General features: G+C 39.7%; 1 protein-coding gene across 20 annotated transcripts in view; it reads left to right on the forward strand.

Annotated features, from left to right (window-relative positions):
• The first annotated feature begins 3674 nt into the window (after positions 1–3674).
• Positions 3675–22892, forward strand: part of ZNF280D (zinc finger protein 280D) — a 127461-nt gene continuing 108243 nt past the window's right edge. For 6 of the 20 annotated variants that reach the window (XM_015097014.4, XM_042252408.2, XM_042252409.2 and 3 more), the window contains exons 1-3: positions 3675–3810; positions 12064–12177; positions 12876–13024. The gene's annotated coding sequence lies outside the window, so the exon portion shown is untranslated. The remainder of the gene's footprint in view (positions 3811–12063; positions 12178–12875; positions 13025–22892) is intronic. The other 14 variants (XM_015097015.4, XM_015097021.4, XM_042252410.2 and 11 more) reach the window with 3 other exon arrangements.

Consider the following 22892-nt stretch of genomic DNA (forward strand, 5'->3'; position numbering starts at 1 on the left):
ATGACAGAGGATGAGATGGCTGCATGGCATCACTGACTCAATGGACATGGGTTTGAGTAAACTCTGGGAGTTGGTGATGGAATGGGAGGCCTGGCATGCTGCGATTCATGGGGTTGCAAAGAATCAGACACGACTGAGCGACTGAACTGAACTGAACGTTTCATTATTTCCTACATGACTGCTCTGCTAAACTAATGCCACGTATTTTAGATTTTTGTTACAGTAGGCCATTTCTATTATTAATCAGGGTAGATGATTGTTACTAGTGTAACCAACAAGTCTAAAATTCTAGTGTCTTAACCCAATAAAGATGTATGTTTTGCTGTAAACAGTACAATGAGAATTGATGTGCTCTGTGCAATTATTAAGAGACCCAGGGTCTTTCAATTTAATATTACTGCCATTCCTTAGTTCCTCAGAGCTTTCTGTCTATGACTGACCGATGTATGAAAAACAGAAAGGAACTATAAATCACTGGAGGTTTTAAGGGTCAGGTTTAGATTAGGCAATCACTGCTTCTGTTTACAGTCCACTGGCCAGAAACAGTCACACAGCCTGAAGTAAAAGTAAGGGAGCTAGGAAATGCGGATTTCCTGGATACACAAAGGAAAATAAGATGGCAAATATTTATCCTTGTCCCTACCGTTAGGATAGTTTCGTTTGCAGATAAAGAAAACCAAACTAATAGTGGTTTTTTTCAGGTAGGAAAGCCAGTTTCTCTACTCTTTTATATTTAGTTTTGGAGGGGTCTGCAAGTTAAACTGGGCTTCCCAGGTGGCTCTGCTTTAGTCGTATCTGACTCTGTGCAACCCATAGATGGCAGCCCACCAGGCTCCCCTATCCCTCGGATTCTCCAGGCAAGAACACTGGAGTGAGCTGCCGTTTCCTTCTCCAATGCATGAAATTGAAAAGTGAAAGTGAAGTTGTTCAGTCGTGTCTGACTCTGAGCGACCCCATGGACTGCAGCCTACCAGGCTCCTCCGTCCATGGGGTTTTCCAGGCAAGAATACTGAAGTGGTGTGCCATTCCCTCTCCACCCAGGTGGCTCAGTGATAAAGAATTTGCCAGCCAATGCAGAAGCCGCAGGAGACACGGGTTCGATCCCTGGGCTGGGAAGATCCTCTGGAGGAGGAAATAGCAACCCTACTCCAGTGTTTTTGCCTGGAAAATTTCATGGACGGAGGAGCCTGGCGGGCTACATTCCATGGGGTCACTAAGACTTAGACATGACTGAATAACTGTGCACACTTGCACACAAATTAAAGTGACAAAAGACAGGTGAGCAAGAGAAAAGATTTTAAACATATACCACTTTATGAGAGTTCACAAAGAGATGTGACTTGAAGGGGTAGCTAAAATTTGGGGCTTATATACTATTTTAATAGACAAAGGAGAGGTGGAGAAAGGCACTTGTACGAAAACAACTTCTTAAAAGCGGGTTGGGGGAGAGAGGGCATTTATAGGAAAACAAATGACTTTTAGGAAAGATAAATGGGTTCTTAAGAGAATGAAAGTGAAGTCACTCAGTCATGTCCGACTCTTTGTCACCCCATGGACTGTAGTCTACCAGGCTCTTCAGTCCATGGAATTTTCCAGGCAAGAGTACTGGAGTGGGTTGCCATTTCCTTCTCCAGGGGATCTTCCCAACCCAGGGATTGAACCCGGGTCTCCCACATTGCAGGCAGATGCTTTACCACCTGAGCCACCAGGGAAGAATAGATAGAAGATATGATGGTTTTGTGATAATATCTGTTTAGGTGCGGTGACATTTCTCATAGTCTCCAGTGATGAGTTAGTCTTCCCTGGTTGCTTCCTGGGAGGAGATACGTGACAATTGACTTCTTTTGGGAGGGAGGTTCTGCTTTTAGTTAGATAAGGGATTTCAGGAACTTAAACACCTTTAACTAAAAATAATTTTTATGCCACAGTGGCTTATTTTGGACCCCTTTAGCCTAAACAGAAAAGGGAATTCATTAGCTCATATGACAGAGAAGTCTAGCAGTAGAATGGGATTCAGGTTAGGTTTGATTTTGGAGGTTTATGATGCTCTCAGGGATTGACATTTTTTCTATGATATATTTGCCCAGCCATTCCTCCTCCACATGTTGGCTTTGCTCTCAGTTGTCTCTCAGTAGCACACACATGAGAAAGGTTGTACCTCTTCTGGTATTCACATTCTAATGCCACATCATCCAGAGAAAGAAAGAACTTCTCTTTTGTTCACAATCAAACAAAAGTCCTGGTCTTTACCCTGATTGATTTATGAAACAGTAACTGTTCAAGGGAGGGAAGGGTATTCTGATCGTTTTAAGTTAGAGGCAATATTCTTGGAGTTGGGGTTGTGATTATTCTGCCCAAATTTGGGTGAACACAATGGAATTGTGGAAGAGGTGGGAAATCACTTATACCCATTACAGTTAGGGAAGAGTGGCATATGATCTCACTTAAGGAGGATGAGTACTATGAGGATACTTAGCATGTACAGAATGTAAAGGGGCAGAAAATACAAGTCAGAAGAAGCACTTAAAAATGATGGAAAGGTGTGGACAGTGTCAAGAGAACCAAGACAGTTGTGTTCTAGATCTGAGCCTGGAGTTTTGAGGATGAATAGTGAAATACATCATCCAGTTTGTTGATTTCACTCTCACCAGATAACCTTTAAAACGTGGCTCCTCATGGAAACATTAATGTGTACACAGTTTTCTGGTTTTCATTGCAGCTATGTTTTTCACCGGAGGCGGGGGAGGAATAAATAGGATTTTTTGTTTATACATCAGTTTTGAGTAAGTTTAGTTGGCATAAATGTGGTAATCAATAAGGAAAAAACTAACGATAAACGCTAGAGAAAAGCTGGGGGGAGTCTAGTTGAGAATGAAGAAACTGATTCAAATATGCAAGAAGAATTAGTACGATCCAGTGGCTGAATGGTGAGTGCAGTGATTGGTGTATATTAAGGATCTAACGAGGCAGATCACTAATTCAGATCACTTCTGAGAGTTAGATCACTACTGTCATCGATCTTGTGAGGACAACTGGGAGAAGAAACTTTCCTTACAGATCAGTACAATGTTTTGCAAGTATTTGTGCAACCAGTATCTTAGCAGGTGTTCTTGTAAATGCATGTGTATTTTGTACTTGTTTTCGTTTTTTAAGTTATTGCAAGCACCCATGGAAGCTAGGAATTAAAGGAGACGGAAGCAAAAATCGCGTGTCTGAAACAGATTTGGCAAAATTAACCAATTATTAAAAGACCCTTCTCGACTTCTTTTCCTCATCTTGTGTGTCGCCTCCGCTCAGGCACAGTACTTCTTTTTAATGGCGCCTCTTCTTAGACCTTCTTACTTTCCAAGCTTACGGAGAACTAGCTGTTACACACAGGGAGGTCCTGGAACTCGCATTTCCACGTCTTCAGATTCGATGCGGCCCCGATTTCGGGATTGCTGGCCAGCAAATAGGTGGCACCCACGACCGCTCCGACCCCGACCCAGTCTCTGGCAATCGGCGGCTGCTCGCTCGTGGAGAGCCGCGGGATCCTTCGAGGGCTCGCGACGCGGTGCACATGCCCGCGCCCGCCTCCCGCGTCGGCGAGAAGAAAGGGAGTCCGGACGCGCAGAGGCTGACCCGGAGCCTACCCATGAGGCAGCGCGCTGACTCCACGAGAGCCCCCCCCCCCTGCCCACGGTTCGGCCGCCTGCTCCGCAATGGGAGCCGCCGCCGTCGCCGCCGTGTAGTTTTTCGTGCTCCTCCTTTTCCTCCTCCTCTTTCTCCTCCTCCTCAGGGCCCCAGTCAGGCCGATCCGCTCCGCTCACGGTAAGCGCCCCCCGCCCCCGCCCGCCCACGCCCGCCCCGCGTTGTAGCAGGCAGAGGCCCTCCCGCGCGGCCTGCGCCGCCTCACTCCGGGGGCGCCGGGCTGGGGGTGTCGGGGCCGGCGCGGGTCGCCGAGAGCGCCCAGGGCGCGGGGGTGGGGACCGGCTGCGCGGCGACGGCCGGACCGCCATCTTGCGCCGGCCCCGGCGGGGGAGGGACACCGGCGCGACGCGGCAGCCGACTCCGGGTGGCGGGCCGGGGCCGCGCAGGCCACCGCTGCCGCCTTCCCGCCCCGCCTCGCCCCCCAGGGCTTATTTGCCCCTGGCCTGGTTTGGGTTTTTCTCTCTGGAGGCTCCTCCCTTGGCCTTCCGTGTATTTTCTGCTGCTGTTTGCCAGGAACCCGTGCGCTTCTCGCTTCGGCTCTCCCCCGAGTCTCGTCAGTCGGAGGCAGAGAGACCAAAGGGCTGCCGAACCTTGAGGCCTCGTGGGCCTTAGGGCCCAGGTTCCCCCGCCCAGGTGACCAGTCATTCCCCGCTCACATCCGCCTTCTTGTCAGAGGGCTTCCCCGCTCTGTCCTAGACATCCCGTTATTGTCTGCAGGAGAGGGGCGCTGAGGAGAAACATGGACTTGGTACACAATTTCCTAACGGAGCTTGCAGGTTCCACTTCTGAGATGGAAAGAATGATCTCATTCTGAGGTTTTATCCTGCTCTAGAGATGGAGGGAGTTCGGCATTCCGGACTTCTTTCAAGTGTTAACGTTTTTATGGAACGGTTGACTAGAGAGGAGAAACGTCAAAGTGAAGCCGCTTCTGCAAGCACGCGAGACCTTCGTCTGGGGGGCTTCTCTTTGTTTACCAGGAGTTGTTAGTTTAAAAAAAAAATTCTGTGAACCTAAACCTGATTTATTTATTGTTTTCAGTTTGTAACTGTGTATTAAGAATTTGACGTCTTTTAGCGGCATTAAACCATTAACAAATTGAAACAGAGGACCGATTGAAAGCACAAAAGCCACCTCTCTGCAGTCGTGAGGAGTCCTTCTTTGGGGAATTGGTTTTCCTATTCAGGCTGTCTTTAAGCAGAAACTTACTGTGCCTGTGACCAAGGCACTGATGTGCTTAGAGAATTAAACTGGGGCTTTGTGCTCTCAGTGTTTTAAAATATCAGTACAAATACCAGTATAATTGTGTCCTGCATTTGTATCGATCATTGCTACCACCTTGCGATATGTATCTCCTAACCCCTTCTACAGTGATCTGTGATGCTGGAACTGATTTTGCAGGTGAGGAAGGAGAAATCAGGGTGAGAGGTCTTGAATGAAGTCATGGCTAGGAAGCGATAGAGCCATTTCTTGAATCTTAGGTCTTCTTATTCCTCGTTGAGTGTGCAATTAACTGTTTAATTTTTTTGTGTGAGAATGAGGTGAGTGAGGAAAAGAGCATAGGCACACCTGCAAAATTTGAGAATATTCGGTTGCCCTTCCCGTTGCATTTTTAAGAGTTTATTTCTTAGCTTTATAACTTTTCGTTAATGTAAGTTTTCATGTTATTCTTCCCCCCGACCCCACCATTGAAGAGTTGATTGAATAGCCGGGTTGAGCCCTCATATTACTACCTAGTTTTTACAGTTGTTACTCTTTTGCCGCATTTGCTTTATCTGCTTATCTCGGTTATTTTTCGTGAACATTTTCAAAGCATATTTCATACATCATGGCAGTTCACACTTAAGTACTGTATGTGTGTCATTATGTATAGACAATATCATAATCACACTTAAAGTTAAGAATAATGCCTACATAATCCCTGATAGTATTCTTGTCTAGAGAATCCCGTGGACAGAGGAGCCTGGTGGGCTGCTGTCCATAGGGTTGCACAAGGTTGAACACGACTGAAGCAATGGAGGATGGATTGCATGCATTGGAGAAGGAAATGGCAGCCCACTCCAATGTTCTTGCCTGGAGAATCCCAGGGAGAGGGGAGCCTGGTGGGCTGCCATTTATGGGGTTGCACAGAGTTGGCCATGACTAAAGGGACTTAGCAGCAGCAGCAGCAGCAATCCCTGATAATATAATGTGTGTAGGTGATATGTATTCTCATGTTCTTCATATATTCCCTGTTGTCCTCAAAATTTTCTTTTTAGTCATTTATTTTGGAACCAGTATCCAATCATGCATTCCATTTGTGTTAGTTTCTTTTAATTTAGTGTAGTTCCTTTTTTTTTTTTTAATGGCATTGACATTTTGAAGAGACCAGGCCATAGGCTTATAGAATAACCTACATTCTGTATTTTACTGACAGTTTCTTCCTCATGGGGTTTAATTGTATCCTGTATTCGCTATATTTTCTATAAACTTGAAGTTAGGTCTAAAGGCTTGAGTAGATCAGGCTAAATAATTTTGGCAAAAATACTTAACAAGTCATGCAGTGTGCTGCACATTATACAATATCAGAAGGCACATAAAGTGGTATTATCCCGTTGGTAATCCTAAATTTGATCTCTTGGGTATGATGGTGACAGACTATCTGTCCATTGTAAGCATTTCCCTTTGCAATTAGCAGATAATCTGTGGGCTGATATTTTGGCACTGGTATTTGGTATGAATTTAACTGCAGTGATCTGATAACACAGTAGGGAGCAATCCTCTAGAAATGGATGTTTGAGAATGAAGGAGGGGAGCAGTTTTGAAGGATAGAACTGACTTACCTAGTTTAGGGATCTTGGAATTGCTGCTCCAGTTGGTACCAGAGATAGGGAAGAGGGGACAGAAAGTAGGTATTAGACTTTGCTTCCTTTGAAAGTTTGCTCAAGACCCTCATAGCAGTGGTGAGCTTTGAGAAATAGAAACTTCTGTGCTGAAAGACTACAAACCACAGCTTTCCCAGTTAAACTCATTATTTCCAGTTAGGCTATCTGGTCCAGTCCTGCTTGTTAGTCCAGTGTTTTACTACTCAGCATTGGCTTTCTTAGTAGGGGTGAGGACGTCAAAGAAAATGAATAAACCATTTTGTGCACTTCTTTACCACACTGTTCTTTTTTTATTTAGAACTATACCAAGATTTCTTTTTCTATAGTAATTGGGCAGGGACTATACCTACATGGAATACCAATTTTTTAAAAGTAGAAAGTAAATGATAATTTTAGATGACAGGAAATTGGAGATTGTTGACAACATATTTTGTTATTTCAGAAATAACTTTTGGATGATGAGAAATATTTATGACATACTCATTAATTAAATATATAGTCCTGAATAGTTTATTTTTCCTGCTTTAGAATACTCAAAAATACTTGATTTTTCAGTCAAATTGTTTTAAAGATATATATAATGACTTGATTTACTTGGCAACTTCTATAAAAAATGTGTGCTTGAAATTTTTACTGATTTTTGCAAAGTAGTTGTTTTAAGGATTCTTTTAATTCTCATTATACCAGGAAAAATTATTATCAATCTTTATTTTCTAGATCAAAAGGAATTATTTTTTTAAACATTTTAAATTATTTTATATAATTATATATCATCATGTAATTTGAATATAATTTACAGAAGGATAGAGGTAATGTGGGCTTCTCTGGTGACTCAGTGGTAAAGAACCTTCCAGCCAGTACAGAAGATGCAGGTTCAATCCCTGGGTTGGGAAGATCCCTTAGAGAAGGAAATGACAACCCACTCTAGTATTCTTGCTTAGGAAATCCCATGGATGGAGGATCCTGGTGGGGTACAGTCCGTGGGGTTGCAAAAAGTTGGACATGACTGAGTGACTAAACAGCAAAGGAATAGTGTAAAACAACTTATTTGAACTTTTAATAAGAATTTCAACATAACATTTTTGTGTGTGTACTTACAAATAAATAAAAAATACATTTCATGCATCTAATTAAATATTACCCCTATAATTAATATGCATCACATTTGAGTTCTCTTGACAAATACTGTATTTGTAACATGATTTTTTTTTTCAGTTTTTTATTCACACAAAGAGCATCTTCCTTTATTCTTCCCACTTAGACCTTAGAATATTTTGGTTAGAGGGTGAGATAGAATTCTCTTATAGTTCCCATAAGTGCTTTTCCTAGTTGCATGAGGAATGTTCTTGGTAACTTATGGTTTTGTAATTGAAGCTTTCTTCATATAATGATAGTAATATTAGTCATAGGCCATCATCTTCAAGTCATTTTTTAAGTATGCTGCTGCTAAGTCACTTGAGTCGTGTCCGACTCTGTGGCGACCTCATAGATGGCAGCCTATCAGGCTCCCCCGTCCCCGGGATTCTCCAGGCAAGAACACTGGAGTGGGTTGCCATTTCCTTCTCCAGTGCGTGAAAGTGAAGTTGCTCAGTTATGTCTGACCCTCAGCAACCCCATGGACAGCAGCCTACCAGGCTCCTCCGTCCATGGGATTTTCCAGGCAAGAGTACTGGAGTGGGGTGCCATTGCTGTTTTTAAGTATAGTTGACCCTTGAACAACATGAGTTTGAACTTCAGGTCCATGTGGATTTTCTTTTTCAGTAAAAATGCTGCAGTATTATATGATCAGCAGTTGGGTTGAATCCAAATATTTGGAATCATGCATACAGAGGTGCCAACTATTACACAGATTTTCAACTGAGCAGGGCCTAAACCCTGTGTTGTTCAGCTCATGGATAGGTCTTGACTTTCTTAATCAGTATCTATCCCTCCTTTACCCTTTTTATATAATATAACTCTCTCCAGGTTAACTTATACAGGGTTTAAAAAAATTCATTGATACTTGAGAATGCATTGAACTGAGAAGAGTTCTAAGTTGTTTTTTTTTTTTTAATTTTAAAATTATTTTATATATTTAAATGTTTTAGTTGTATAGTGTGTGGGCTTTCTCTAGTTGTGGCATCTGGGATCTTAGTCTCCCACCCAGGGGTTGATCCCACGTCCCCTGAGTTAGAAGGTGGATTCTTAACCATGAGACCACCAGGGAAGTCCTGAGAGAACTAATTTTTCTTAGGGCAGTAAGAATCATTAAATATGTTTGAAAACCAGATTACATGCAGTTAACTTCTCTTGCTTTTCCTTTGTGAAATTTCACAGAAGTTCAACCTTGTTCTTTCTGATACTGCCAACTAAGGAAAGTTTCTTGATAGATAATACTAAGCCAATTCTAAACTTACAAAAATTTGTTACAAGTTGTATTTCTGATAGAATTTTCAGATTCTTTTGTTAGTTCTTGAGAGGCTGTTGGTTCTGCTCTCATCCCTTTTCTGAATCACTCTATGCATTTTTCAAGCTTACAGTGTTACACTGTCATAAATTGCCTAGAGTTTTAGTCTGTGTTTTCCAGATTTGAAGTTTACTTAAAATAGGCAACATTGTCTGCATATGACTAATTCTTCAACTGTCATATATGAATCTGGAATATAGTGATTTGAGATTTCAGATATTTCCCTGTAGGTTCGTTCTTATCATTCCTTCTGGGTCTTCTTTTTGCAATGTGCATCCTCGAATGCAATACTTCAAGAATTTTTTGAAAACTTGTATGGTTCAACATTTTGCTGAAGGGAAGATGGCCATCTTTACTTCCTAATTGCAAGGTATTTCCAGTTTTAGATTTGTAGACACCAATTAGAATAATCCAGTGAATTAAAAAATTCTCTGCATTGCCTGTTTCTTTCTAGTCAGCATTGTATACATCTACATTTAATACTTCTCCACTTAAGAACTGTATCAAGTTTAATTTTAGCCCACGGACATGAAGGATGAAAGAATACTGTCACATGTCCTTTTGCATTCTTATAAAAATTTTGCATGATGAAGCTTTTCCTGCTGAATGAGAATACTGTATTTCCTTTTAGTTTTTAGAAATATTGTTTACTCATTTTTGAGTTTGAGAAAATCTGTCTAGGGACTTAGTCTAATCTAGACTTAGCCTGAGAGTTCCCAAATTTCACTGTCATTATTACAGTCTGAAGTGCTTCTTTAGGTTCATCTAATAATTTTGAAATGTCTCCTCTGTCAGTTTTCATCTGTTCAATTATGGACAGAAAATTAAAAGTTCTGAGTTCTTTATTTATTGGCTATGCTGGACCATTGTTGCTTCGAGGGCTTTTTCTCTAGTTTCACTGAGTGGGGGCCAGGCTCCGGTTGTGGTGTGTGGGCTTCTCATTGCAGTGGCTTCTCTTGTTGTTGAACCTGGGTCACATGGGCTTCAGTAGTTGAGGTTTCCAGGCTCTAGAGCACAGGCTCAGTAGTTGTAGTACATGGACTTTGTTGCTCAGTGGCATGTGGGATCTTTCTGGACCAAGGATCCAACCTATGGCTCCTGTGTTGGCAAGTGGATTCTTTACCACTGAGCTACCAGTGAAGCCCCCAAGTTCTGAGCTCTCAACCATAGTCAATGAGAACTAGAAGCTGATGAAAGGATCTGCCCCCTAAAATATGCCACTTTGACAAATGGATTATTTTGAGTGGAGGGTAATTGAGAATCAACAAATGTGGAATTGCAGTAAGAGTCGCCACCAACCCCCTCCCCCTGCCCCCCACATCAATTGCCTAAAGTCAGGGCATACATTTCTTTTTTGAAGGCTTTCCCATCACCTGCCAGAAAGTAAAGAGTGACTCTTAATATTTAAGATGGAGAGTTGATACTGAGATGAGTTTCCATAAACAGACTCAACTAAAATAACCCTTACCTTCCATTAGTTCTGCCACATAGTTGCTAATCTCCCCCCCCCGCCCCCAATTTATTGTCTCTTAAAGCCCCAATTCCCTTTCCTTTGTTTAAATGATATATACTCTGAATCTTAACTGCTTCTTTGAGTTTTACTTCTTTTCTGTGAACTCTAGTGTATGTAAATATTAATAAAAAATAATGTGTTTTTTCTCCTGTTGACTTGTCTTTTGTTAATTTAATTCACAGGCCACAGATATTGCATCCTAAAAGGGTATAAGTAAAGTCTTTCCTTCCTGACACAGACTACAAAGATAATGCCTCCAGTCTTCTATACCTTTTTGGAAGCTGATGCAGTATTTTGTGCCAAACAATAGGAAAACTCAAAAGAAGAGGAGAAAGGCAAAGCATAATGTATTAGTGATGATGTATTTCACTTTTGCATTATCCTTCTAGGCAGTTAAATCATTCTTCTGTTTTATTATTTTAGTTTTTTTTTTTTTTTTTTAAAGCATAGTTGGGAAAAATTGATGTTCAGCAGTGAAATAACACCTAGGATGAAGGAATTAGCAAAATATTTTAAGGTGCAGGAAAAATAATACCACTCAGATTCCATAATGTATCTTAGATTTATAAAAGTATTCTATGGGTTCACATAGTAATTATAAGATAGAATGAGTTTTATTCTATTTTAAAGTAATAAGTACATTTTCCCTTTGTTTGAAGATCTCTTGGAAACAATAGAATTCATAAAATGTCAATTTTTAAAACTAGAACTGCTAAAGAAAGAAAATTAAAACTGAAACTGTTCCTATGGACTCTGATAGTATGCCGAAGGTTGATGGTTAATTTGGACGGTAAGATACAGAGTTCCAATGCCTTCCAACTCACACGTGAAACCTGCTTGCCTCCTGCTACCATTATAGGTTTTCTACTTCTTGCATTCCTTCACTAATGGAGTAAGGGTTCTAGAAGGCGTTCCCTTTACCATGTATCTATTAATATTAACATCCTGTGAAGCTAGAGTTCCCTCACTTCACCAGAACAAGGTAGTATAACAGATTAAATACAGAAGCAAGTAAGAGAATCCAGCTGCCTCTGAACACAGGTGTTAAAATTAATAAGATTTGCAAAAATGGAAAACAGTGCCATCCTCTAAATTTTTGTTTTGGAAAATACAGCTGTTTTTCATAAAAGTATTTGTGTTAATATGCAGTGTGTTTGTTATAGTCACTTTTAAGTAAATTAATATATATTTCTTAAATTTCTCAGGTTGACTTTGTAGGTTTCATCCTTAGAAAATCAACTATACTGTTGGGTTTTATTTTGGCCAGATTTGATTTCTTCAGCATGTTGTGAATGTCTTTCTGTTGAGGGATATTAACCAATGCAAGTATTGTTAGTCTATGACATAATTTGCTCCTTGTTTCTAAGGCTTTATCCTGTATTTCTTATTTTGTAGGTATTTGTTCTTAACCTTTGGCAAGTTTGAGAAGCAAAACCTGGAGGGTTTGGTAGCAGTCTGGGAATTTTAGATATATCCTAATCCCTGTCTCTTTTGTTTACTCACTCATTTTGCTTTTCCTGTTTAGGGTTTAATATCTGACTTTCAACTTTCAGATTGCTGACTGCTGATAGAAAGGTCTTTATGGAAAAAAGTACAGCATGGAAGTGGCTTTGTTAAATTCCGTGAGGAAAAATAAATAATCTCCCAACTTTATTGAATAGAAAAAGGTAAATAAGAAAATTGACACTACATTGTTAGTATTCATGTTCTTTAGAGAGGAAGATATCTTTCTAATCTTTCATTTCTTTATTTAAAATTTTTTAAATTATGAAAGTATAATAATGCATTTATAGGAGACTCGAAAAATACAGAATATAGTTCCACTGTACTTTACAGTTTTTTAAAAATAGATAAAGTAAGATTTTTAGTTGGAGTTTCAATATCAAACTCTCAAAAATTAATAGAATAAATATATAGAAAAGTAGAAGAATATAGTAGACCTGAAAAGCGCCATGAACCAGTTCAACATAATTAAGATTTATACAATTTTCACAGAACAGTAGGATACAAATTCTGTTCAAATTCCCATAGACTCTAAACTGGGAGACACTAGAACATATCCAAAGACATAAAATAAGGTGCAAGGTTCATTTCATTTTTTTAATGTAGTGTTTTGTTGGTTGTAATGTGTTTCATGATTATATTTCTTCCTCAAAACAAATGGTTTTTGGAGATGGGTGGTATTATTATCGCCTGTCCTTTATAGATGAGAAAATTGAGTCTTAGAAAAAGTTTATTTCAGTCATTGTAATAATTACTGGGTACCACACAGTACATATTTTTTGTAAGATATGATGCTTTGGCCTTCCCTCACTTCAGCCTCAGCCTTTCTGGCTCAGAATTATGTGTTCTCTTCTTGGGTTAGACAGTGCAAGCTGAGCAGCACAACTTCTAGTGGAAGTGCCAGCTCCTAGAGCATTTGGCTTATTCTGTGCTCCATTGCATTCTGGAAGCCTCTGGCACTGGGATAACCCAGCTCTCCCTGTATTGGTGGAGTTACTGAGTTTGGAATTGGTAAGTGACACAATAAAAGCATTATTTCAGGGAATTGATAATTTGATGATTTTGTATTGAATGGATGAAAGCAGATCTGGATGCTGAGAGACAATATAAAGTGAATCTTGTAAATCTGTTGCTATAAGTGTGCAGTTCTTAGGGCCTGAACAAGTACTTACAAATGGAAAGGCAAGGTTGGTTGTGGGAAATATTTTGAAGAAAGACTATAGAACTGAGGAATTGATAAGATATGATTAATGAAAGAGGGAAACATTGGAAAAAGTGCAAAAGGATGACAGTTTCATTTGTTACATTGTATTTGAGAGTTTCTGGAAAATATTTAGGTATAGTAGGTAGATTACTAAAATTCTCCATTTCTAACTCCTAAGATGAACTTTCATAATTCCACTTTTTCATTTAGGGCAAGTTTTTTTTTTTTTTTAAACTGAAGTAGTAATAAATTCCCCTTTTCCTTCAGTCTAGGCCAAAAGTTTTTGTATACTAGATGTTTACAGTATTCAAGTTGGAAGGATCCTTAGGGATCTAGAAAGTGATTGTCTTCAATTGCATAATGCTTGAATTTTTCATTTTTCTTTAGTGATCTATCACATCTCAAGTTCATCTAATTTCCTGATATTTTAACTGCTGATTGTTTTGTATATGTAATCTGCCTCCCTATTATTCTGATTTTGTTCTTTGTGTAGGCAAATAGTATGTGGTTGAAATCTTCAGCCTTTGAAGTGTCTAGGTTTGAATCCTTGCTCAACCACTTAATTGTGTTTCTTTGGGCAAGGTACTTAACCTCTATAATTGGATTTCCACAGCTATAAAGCAAGGATAGTAATAGTGTCATAAAGGTTTTTGAGGATTAGATGAAATAATGAGTATTTAATTAATTAGCAAATGGTAATGATAATTATTATACATAATAACATTATTATAACTTATAGTAGATGTAATGAGCTAAGTAGTTGTTTTTAAGCTAAAACTAGAAATGAATTCTCTGGTTTACTCAAAAGCAAGTAAATATTAGCAGTGTTGTTATTGTTATTATCATCACTTGAGCCACAGGATCAAGTCTTTCTCTTGCCTTTTTTCTTAGGACAAACTTTAAAATATCTGTAAACAGCTTTCATTTTTGCCACCCCTGCCCCAGTCTTATGTTTTTTCTAGGTTAGAAATCTTAGTCTTGGGACAAAGCTTTAATTCTAATTCCTGCTAGTGGACGTTTGTTGTTCTTGCTACTCAACATCCATTCACCCTTAAGACCCTTACTTGGTAACACAGGTGTTGATTTTCCCTTAGGGAACCATCCCCTCCTCCACAAAAGTTACTTTGTGGTTGTGTGTCTGTTACCAGGGGGATCGATAGTGATTGATTTAGGGAAGGGTATAGGGGACTGGAATGCAAAAGTAGGAAGTCAAGAAACACCTGGAGTAACGGGCGAATTTGGCCTTGGAATACGGAATGAAACAGGGCAAAGACTAATAGAGTTTTGCCAAGAAAATGCACTGGTCATAGCAAACACCCTCTTCCAACAACACAAGAGAAGACTCTACACATGGACATCACCAGATGGTCAACACCGAAATCAGATTGATTATATTCTTTGCAGCCAAATATGAAGAAGCTCTATACAGTCAACAAAAACAAGACGGGGAGCTGACTGTGGCTCAGATCATGAACCCCTTATTACCAAATTCAGACTCAAATTCAAGAAAGCAGGGAAAACCGCTAGACCATTCAGGTATGACCTAAATCAAATCCCTTATGATTGTACAGTGGAAATGAGAAATAGATTTAAGGGACTAGATCTGTTAGATAGAGTACCTGATGAACTATGGAATGAGGTTCGTGACATTGTAGAGGAGACAGGTATCAAGACCCTCCCCATGGAAAAGAAATGCAAAAAAGCAAAATGGCTGTCTGGGGAGGCCTTACAAATAGCTGTGACAAGAAGAGAGGTGAAAAGCAAAGGAGAAAAGGAAAGATATAAGCATCTGAATGCAGAGTTCCAAAGAATAGCAAGAAGAGATAAGAAAGCCTTCTTCAGTGATCAATGCAAAGAAATAGAGGAAAAGAACAGAATGGGAAAGACCAGAGATCTCTTCAAGAAAATTAGAGATACCAAGAGAACATTTCATGCAAAGATGGGCTCGATAAAGGACAGAAATTGCATGGACCTAACAGAAGCAGAAGATATTAAGAAGAGGTGGCAAGAATACACAGAAGAACTGTTCAAAAAAGATCTTCATGACCCAGATAATCACGATGGTGTGATCACTCTCCTAGAGCCAGACATCCTGGAATGTGAAGTCAGGTGGGCCTTAGAAAGCATCACTATGAACAAAGCTAGTGGATGTCATGGAATTCCAGTTGAGCTCTTTCAAATCCTGAAAGATGATGCTGTGAAAGTGCTGCACTCAGTATGCCAGCAAATTTGGAAAACTCACCAGTGGCCACGGGACTGGAAAAGGTCAGTTTTCCTTCCAATCCCAAAGAAAGGCAATGCCAAAGAATGCTCAAACTACCGCACCATTGCACTCATCTCACATGCTAGTAAAGTAATGCTCAAAATTCTCCAAGCCAGGCTTCAGCAATATGTCAACTGTGAACTCCCTGATGTTCAAGCTGGTTTTAGAAAAGGCAGAGGAACCAAAGATCAGATTGCCAACATCCGCTGGATCATGGTAAAAGCAAGAGAGTTCCAGGAAAACATCTATTTCTGCTTTATTGACTATGCCAAAGCCTTTGACTGTGTGGATCACGATAAGCTGTGGAAGATTCTGAGAGAGATGGGAATACCAGGCCATCTGACCTGCCTCTTGAGAAATCTGTATGCAGGTCAGGAAGCAACAGTTAGAACTGGACATGGAACAACAGACTGGTTCCGAATAGGAAAAGGAGTAAGTCAAGGGTGTATATTGTCACCCTGCTTATTTAACTTCTATGCAGAGTACATCATAAGAAACGCTGGGCTGGAGGAAACACAAGCTGGAATCAAGATTGCTGGGAGAAATATCAGTAACCTCAGATATGCAGATGACACCACCCTTATGGCAGAACGTGAAGAGAAACTCAAAAGCCTCTTGATGAAAGTGAAAGAGGAGAGTGAAAAAGTTGGCTTAAAGCTCAACATTCAGAAAACGAAGATCATGGCATCTGGTCCCATCACTTCACGGGAAACAGATGGGGAAACAGTGGAAACAGAGTCAGGCTTTATTTTGGGGGGCTCGAAAATCACTGCAGATGGTGACTGCAGCCATGAAATTAAAAGATGCTTACTCCTTGGAAGAAAAGTTATGACCAATCTAGATAGCATATTGAAGAGCAGAGACGTTACTTTTCCGACTAAGGTCCATCTAGTCAAGGCTATGGTTTTTCCTGTGGTCATGTATGGGTGTGAGAGTTGGACTGTGAAGAAGGCTGAGCGCTGAAGAATTGATGCCTTTGAACTGTGGTGTTGGAGAAGACTCTTGAGAGTCCCTTGGACTGCAAGGAGATCCAACCAGTCCATTCTGAAGGAGATCAGCCCTGGGATTTCTTTGGAAGGAATGATGCTAAAGCTGAAACTCCAGCACTTTGGCCACTTCATGCGAAGAGTTGACTCATTGGAAAAGACATGCTGGGAGGGATTGGGGGCAGGAGGAGAAGGGGACGACCGAGGATAAGATGGCTGGATGGCATCACTGACTCGATGGACGTGAGTCTGAGTGAACTTTAGGAGTTGGTGATGGACAGGGAGGCCTGGCGTGCTGCGATTCATGGGGTCACAAACAGTCAGATACGACTGAGCGACTGAACTGAACTGAACTGATATGACTTTAGCCAAGCCAGTCAACTTGGGTCAGAGCTGGTCCTGTTATCATTGTCCAAGTCTTGAATGTTGGAAGGTGTTGGAGCTGCAGTTTGTTCTTGGTGATGGTGTTGTTTAGTCACTAAATCATGTCCTACTCTTCTGTAACCCCATGTAATTTGTCAAGCTCCTATGTCAATGGGAAACCCAGGCAAGAATACTGGAGGGGGTTGCCATTTCCTTCTCCAGGGGATCTTACTGACTAGGAATCGAACCTGTGTCTCCTGCATTGTCAGGTGGATTCTTAACCACTGAACCACCAGGGAGGTCCTGAGCTGCTGTAGTCCTTCACAATAGAAGGACCTTTTCTGAGGATAGAATCAGAATAGAGGAAATGGAACCTAGAGGTGGAGAAACACCAGGTTTAGCTATCCTTGTTTAAAATGTGCCTACAACTAATTCTGTAAAGGAGTCTATAAGTTCTCTTTTGCGTAAACCGGTTTGTTGTTGTTCAGTTGCTCAATGGCACCCCACTCCCATACTCTTGCCTGGAAAATCCCATGGACGGAGGAGCCTGGTAGGCTGCAGTTCATGGGGTCGCTAAGAGTCAGGCAGGACTGGGCGACTTCACTTTCACTTTTCACTTTCATGCATTGGAGAAGGAAATGGCAACCCACTCCAGTGTTCTTGCTTGGAGAATCCCAGGGATGGGGGAGCCTGATGGGCTGCTGTCTGTGGGGTCACACAGAGTCGGACACGACTGAAGCGACTTAGCAGCGGCAGCAGCAGTTGCTCAATGGTGTCCGACTCTTTTCTACCCCATGGACTGCAGCACTGCCAGGCTTCCTTGTCCCTCGCTTCTCCTGGAGTTTGCTCAAACTCAGGTCCATTGAATCGGTGATGCCATCCAGCTGTCTCATCCTCTGTCATCCCCTTCTCCTCCTGCCTTCAGTCTTTCCCAGCATCAGGGTCTTTTCCGGTGGTTGGCTCTGCCCATCAGGTGGCCAGAATATTGGAGCCTCAGCTTTAGCATCAGTCCTTCCAATGAATATTAAGGATTGATTTCCTTTAGGATTGACTGGTTTGATTTTCTTGCTGTTCGAGGGACTCTTAAGAGTCTTCTCTAGCACCACATTTCAAAGACATCAGTTCTTTGGCACTCAGCCTTTTTTATTGTCCAGCTCTGACATCTGAACATAACTACTGGAAAAACTATAGCTTTGGCTATACGGACCTTTGTAGGTAAAGCAATGTCTCTGCTTTTTAATATGCTGTTTAGGTTTGTCATTGCTCTTCTTCCAACGAGCGAGCGTCTTTTAATTTCATGGCTGCAGTCACTGTACACAATGATTTTGGAGCCCAAGAAAATAAAATCTGTCACCGGTTCCATTGTTCCATTGTTTGCTCTGAAGTGATGGGACGGGATGCCAGGATCTTCATTTTTTGAATGTTGAGTTTTAAGCCAGCTTTTTCACTCATCTCTCTCACCATCATTAAGAGGCTGTTTAGTTCCTCTTCTCTTTCTGCCATAAGGGTGGTGTTATCTGCATATCTGAGGTTATTGATATTTCTCCTGGCAATCTTGATTCCAGCTTGTGCTTCATTCAGCCTGGCATTTTGCGTGATGTACTCTGAGTATAAGTTAAATGTAGGGTGACAATATACAGCCTTGATGTACTCCTTTCCCGATTTGGAACCAATCCATTGTTCCATGTCCAGTTCTTACGGTTGCTTCCGGACCTCCATACAGATTTCTCAAAGATTCCCATCTCTTGAAGAATTTTCCACAATTTGTTGTGATCCCACAGTCAAAGGCTTTAGTGTAGTCAGTGAAACAGAAACAGATGTGTTTTTGAAATTCTTTAACTTTTTCTGTGATCCAGCGGATGTCAACAGTTTGATCTCTGGTTCCTCTGACTTTCCTAAATCTAGCTTGAACATCTGGAAGTTCTTGGTTCACATACTGTTGAAGCCTAGCTTGAAGGATTTTGAGCATTACTTTCCTTGCATGTGAAATGAGTGCAATTGTCCTGTAGTTTAAGCATTCTTTGGCATTGCCCTTCTTTGGTATTGGAATGAAAACTGACTTTTTCCAGTTCTGTGGCCATTTCTGCATTTTCCAAGTTTGCTGGCATATTGAATACAGTACTCAAACAGCGTCCTCTTCTAGGATTTGAAATAGCTCAGCTGGAATTCCATCGCCTCCGCTAGCTTTGTTTTTAGTGATCCTTCCTAAGGCCTACTTGACTTCACACTCTGGTATGTTTGGCTCAAGATGAAGGATCACACCATGGTGGTTATCTGGGTCATGAAGATCTTTTTTGTGTATTCTTTCTACCTCTTCTTAATATCTTCTGCTTCTTTTAGATCTCTACTGTTTCTGTCCTTTATTGAGCCCATCTTTGCATGAAATGTTCCCTTGGTACCTCTAATTTTCTAGAAGAGATCTCTAGTCTTTCCCATTCTATTGTTTTCCTCTATCTCTTTGCACTGACCACTTAGAAAGGCTTTCTTATCTCTCCTCGCTGTTGTCTGGAACTCTGGATTCAGATGGATAAATCTTTCCTTTTTTCCTTTGCCTTTCACTTTTCTTTTCAGCTATTTGTAAGACCTCCTCAGACAGCCATTTTGCCTTTTTGTATTTCTTTTTCTTGGGGATGGTTTTGATCACTGCCTCCTGTACTATGTTATGAACCTCCATCCCTAGTTCTTCAGACACTCTGTCTGTGAAATCTAAACCCTTAAATCTATTTGTCACTTCTACTGTATAATTATACAGATTTGATTTAGGTCATCCCTAAATGGTCTAGTGGTTTTCCCTACTTCTTCAAAAATTTGAGTCTGAATTTTGCAATAAGGAGTTCATGATCTGAGCCACAGTCAACTCCAAGTCTTTTTTTTTCTTACTTACATAATTTTTCCATCTTCATCAACAAAGAATGTAATCAGTCTGATTTCGATATTGACCATCTGTTATGTTTATGTTTATGTCTATGTGTAGAGTCGTCTCTTGTGTTGTTGGAAGAAGGTGTTTAATATGACCAGTGTGTTTTCTTGGCAAAACTCTGATAGGCTTTTTCCTGCTTCATTTTATACTCCAAGGCCAAGCTTGCCTGTTACTCCAGGTATCTCTTGACTTCCTACTTTCGCATTCCAGTCCCCTATGATGAAAAGGATATCTTTTTTTTGGGTGTTAGTTCTAGAAGGTCTTGTAGGTCTTCATAGAACTGTTCAATTTCAGCTTCTTCAGCATACTGTTTTTTTAAAAGGTGATAACTTTGGAGAGAAGTGGCAGGTCAAGGGAAAAAGGGTTTGGGCTTCTAGGAGTGATAAATTGAGGCGATGAACATACATGTATGGGGGAAATTAATGGGAGATAAGGACTATTTTAGTAAGATTTGTTTGTGCAGAGCCATCTGGCAGGGACTTTCTGTCTCCAGTGATAATGGTAGTTTATCCTCCTCCTGAAGTGGGAGAAGGGAAGTGGAAGACCTTTGCAATGGGAAATTATGTTCTGCTTTTAGACATGTAGGAGGAGGGCAGAGAGCTTTTTCGTATTTCCTCCTTAATTGCCAAAGTGGCATATTTTGATGCCCTACATGCGTAAGCATCTGTCTGGATTTCTCCTAATTTCAGAGTATTATAGCATTAATTCTTTGATTACCTTCAGAGAATGAAGCTTAGGAGATGGACAGGAGAAGCTGGCCAGATTGCTTTTTCACCCTTAGTCTTGGAAATAGCTAGGGCAACCTCTTTTTACCCTAGCTAAAAGACCTAAAATTTCCCTATCCTTATTCTGTTCTCATTTGTAGATCACTATTCCTTCATGCTGAGTCCCAACGCTTCTCTGTTTGCATCATTGCTCTTAAGATCCTAAATGAGTCATCTTTTTGTAAAATGACATTTGAAATTAAAAAGAAAACTACATATATCCATATTTTCCCCCTTTTAATGTCCTTTTCTCCATTTATTGAAGTGACTAATTCCAGAATAAAAATTCAGATAAAAATTAGAGTGTTTCAGAAATCGGATGAGATTTGATGAAATATTTTTTTGAGTTTCTGTGATCCCCCAATATTTTGCAGTATTTTAGCTGGCTAGTGGTCAGATGTTTTCAGTTGTGTGTTTTGTTTGGTACACTTTTCAAGAATAAGTCTGGTTTTTAACAGTAACAACTAGACTGATTCTGAAAAAGATAGATGCTTAGCTTTCTAACAATAAAGTCATAAAAGGAGGAAATACTGATTTAAAATGTTATCTACTTAATGTTTTTAAATAAAATTATGATAATTTTATTTATAAAACTTCTTATTTAAGTACCTGAATTTATGAAACCAAATTTTTTTGGGTCTCTCAAATATATACGGTTTAAATTATATAAGATTTATTGCTTATGATTTAAGGTTTCTGTTTGTGTGACTTGTCTTAGAATGCCAAATTAGATATAATAATTCTCTGCTTTTCTGACCATGTTAAAATTAATTTACATGATAGATTCAATAGGTGATGGATGTTAAGCTGAGTTTTAAACATGATTCTTCTTCCTCAAAAGACCGTATGATTCTAAGAAAATAAATAGTAGATTAAAATTAATTTTCTAATGTCTCCTTGAGATAGTTGAAAATTCTTGAGAGATCATAAAACAAGGATCGGGAATACTAGATTGTTACTCATAGTTAAGAACCCACTTTGACTGCTTAAAGCTCTGTTCATCTGGGATTAGAATTCTAAAATTATAGACCTCCATTTCAGTATGCCATTAATGACAAAGACTAAAGAACTATTTATAAAATGAAATAGAATATAAACCAAAGCTTTGAAGTCAGTGAAATGATGTGAATGCTTGATTTTCTTGGGAAATTTGTGAGAGGAGAAAAGTGACGAATCAAATTTAGCAGTGTTGATAAATTGTAGGTGTGTGTTATATGCATATGATGGTTTAGCATTTTTTATGTTAATAAGTGTTTTAACTAGTTTATAAATGCTTTTTTTTCCTAAGATGAAAGTATCACAGGATAGATTTGGCTGCCACATTCCAGAATGTTTCTTTAGCTTTATAAAAACTAAACTTCTTTGAGGAATACTACTGTAGTAAAGATCCTGTATGACAAAGTGATTTCTAAATGTGCAAATGATAACTTATAAATTGCAGTGTAATAATGAAATTGTGATCTGTTCTTATAGTTCTTTAAAATGAGATTTAGCCCAGAGTTAAAAGTGGTTAAGACTTATTCAGTGATTTATGTGTGCCTGGCACTGAGCTATGTGCTTTGTGTTTATTATTTCATTTAATCTTCATCATAACGCTATGAAATATATATATATGTATATGCAACAATCCCTAAGGTTAAATTCAGCTTTTTATACTTTACTGTATACTTTAAATATTTACTAACTATGAAATAGTAAAACTCGGTGGAGAACAACAGGTTCAAACTCTGCCTTTATTATTTAACAGTGACATCACATCAGGTGATATCTATCAATGGCTAAAAGTAAAATTTTCGAACAGTTAAAAATTTAAACCTCACATTTCCTTTGACTTAAAATTTTTGTAGGAAAAATCCTTAAGATATAGTTTAATTTTAGATATATAAAATCTGAAACAAAAAATAACAAAGTAGGAATTATTTATGCAAGCAGTCTTCAAAAGACAGTGATATAATCTAAAAAGTCTTATAAGTCATTTACTTGGAATTCATTTAGAAAGAAGTGTATTAAAGGTGGTCATGAAATTTCTACCTCAGTCAGTAGCTGAAGTGTAGTTTATTCTCTTTTTCTAGCTGTTTTGGAGCCAAGTCTGAGCTGTAGAAGCTGTAGGAGCTTTGAGATTTCCACTGCATATCTTTGTTGGATATTTCATTTCAGTGGTAGCTGATTTAGCCTTCATAGAATTCTATGGCTTACCACCAAAATTCTGAAGTAGTGACTTACGAGATTTTTACTTTGATAGTTTTGGCATGCTCCAGAGGCTGACATGCCAAAGGAATCCATGAAAGTGTATATTGATCAGAATGAAATATGGCAGTGACTCTTTAGTGTTGTCCAATAGAAATGTTCTGTAGCTGCACTTTCCAATGCAGTAGCCAC

The sequence above is a fragment of the Ovis aries genome, chromosome 7, assembly GCF_016772045.2.
Source record: "Ovis aries strain OAR_USU_Benz2616 breed Rambouillet chromosome 7, ARS-UI_Ramb_v3.0, whole genome shotgun sequence".
NCBI classification, from domain to species: domain Eukaryota; kingdom Metazoa; phylum Chordata; class Mammalia; order Artiodactyla; family Bovidae; genus Ovis; species Ovis aries.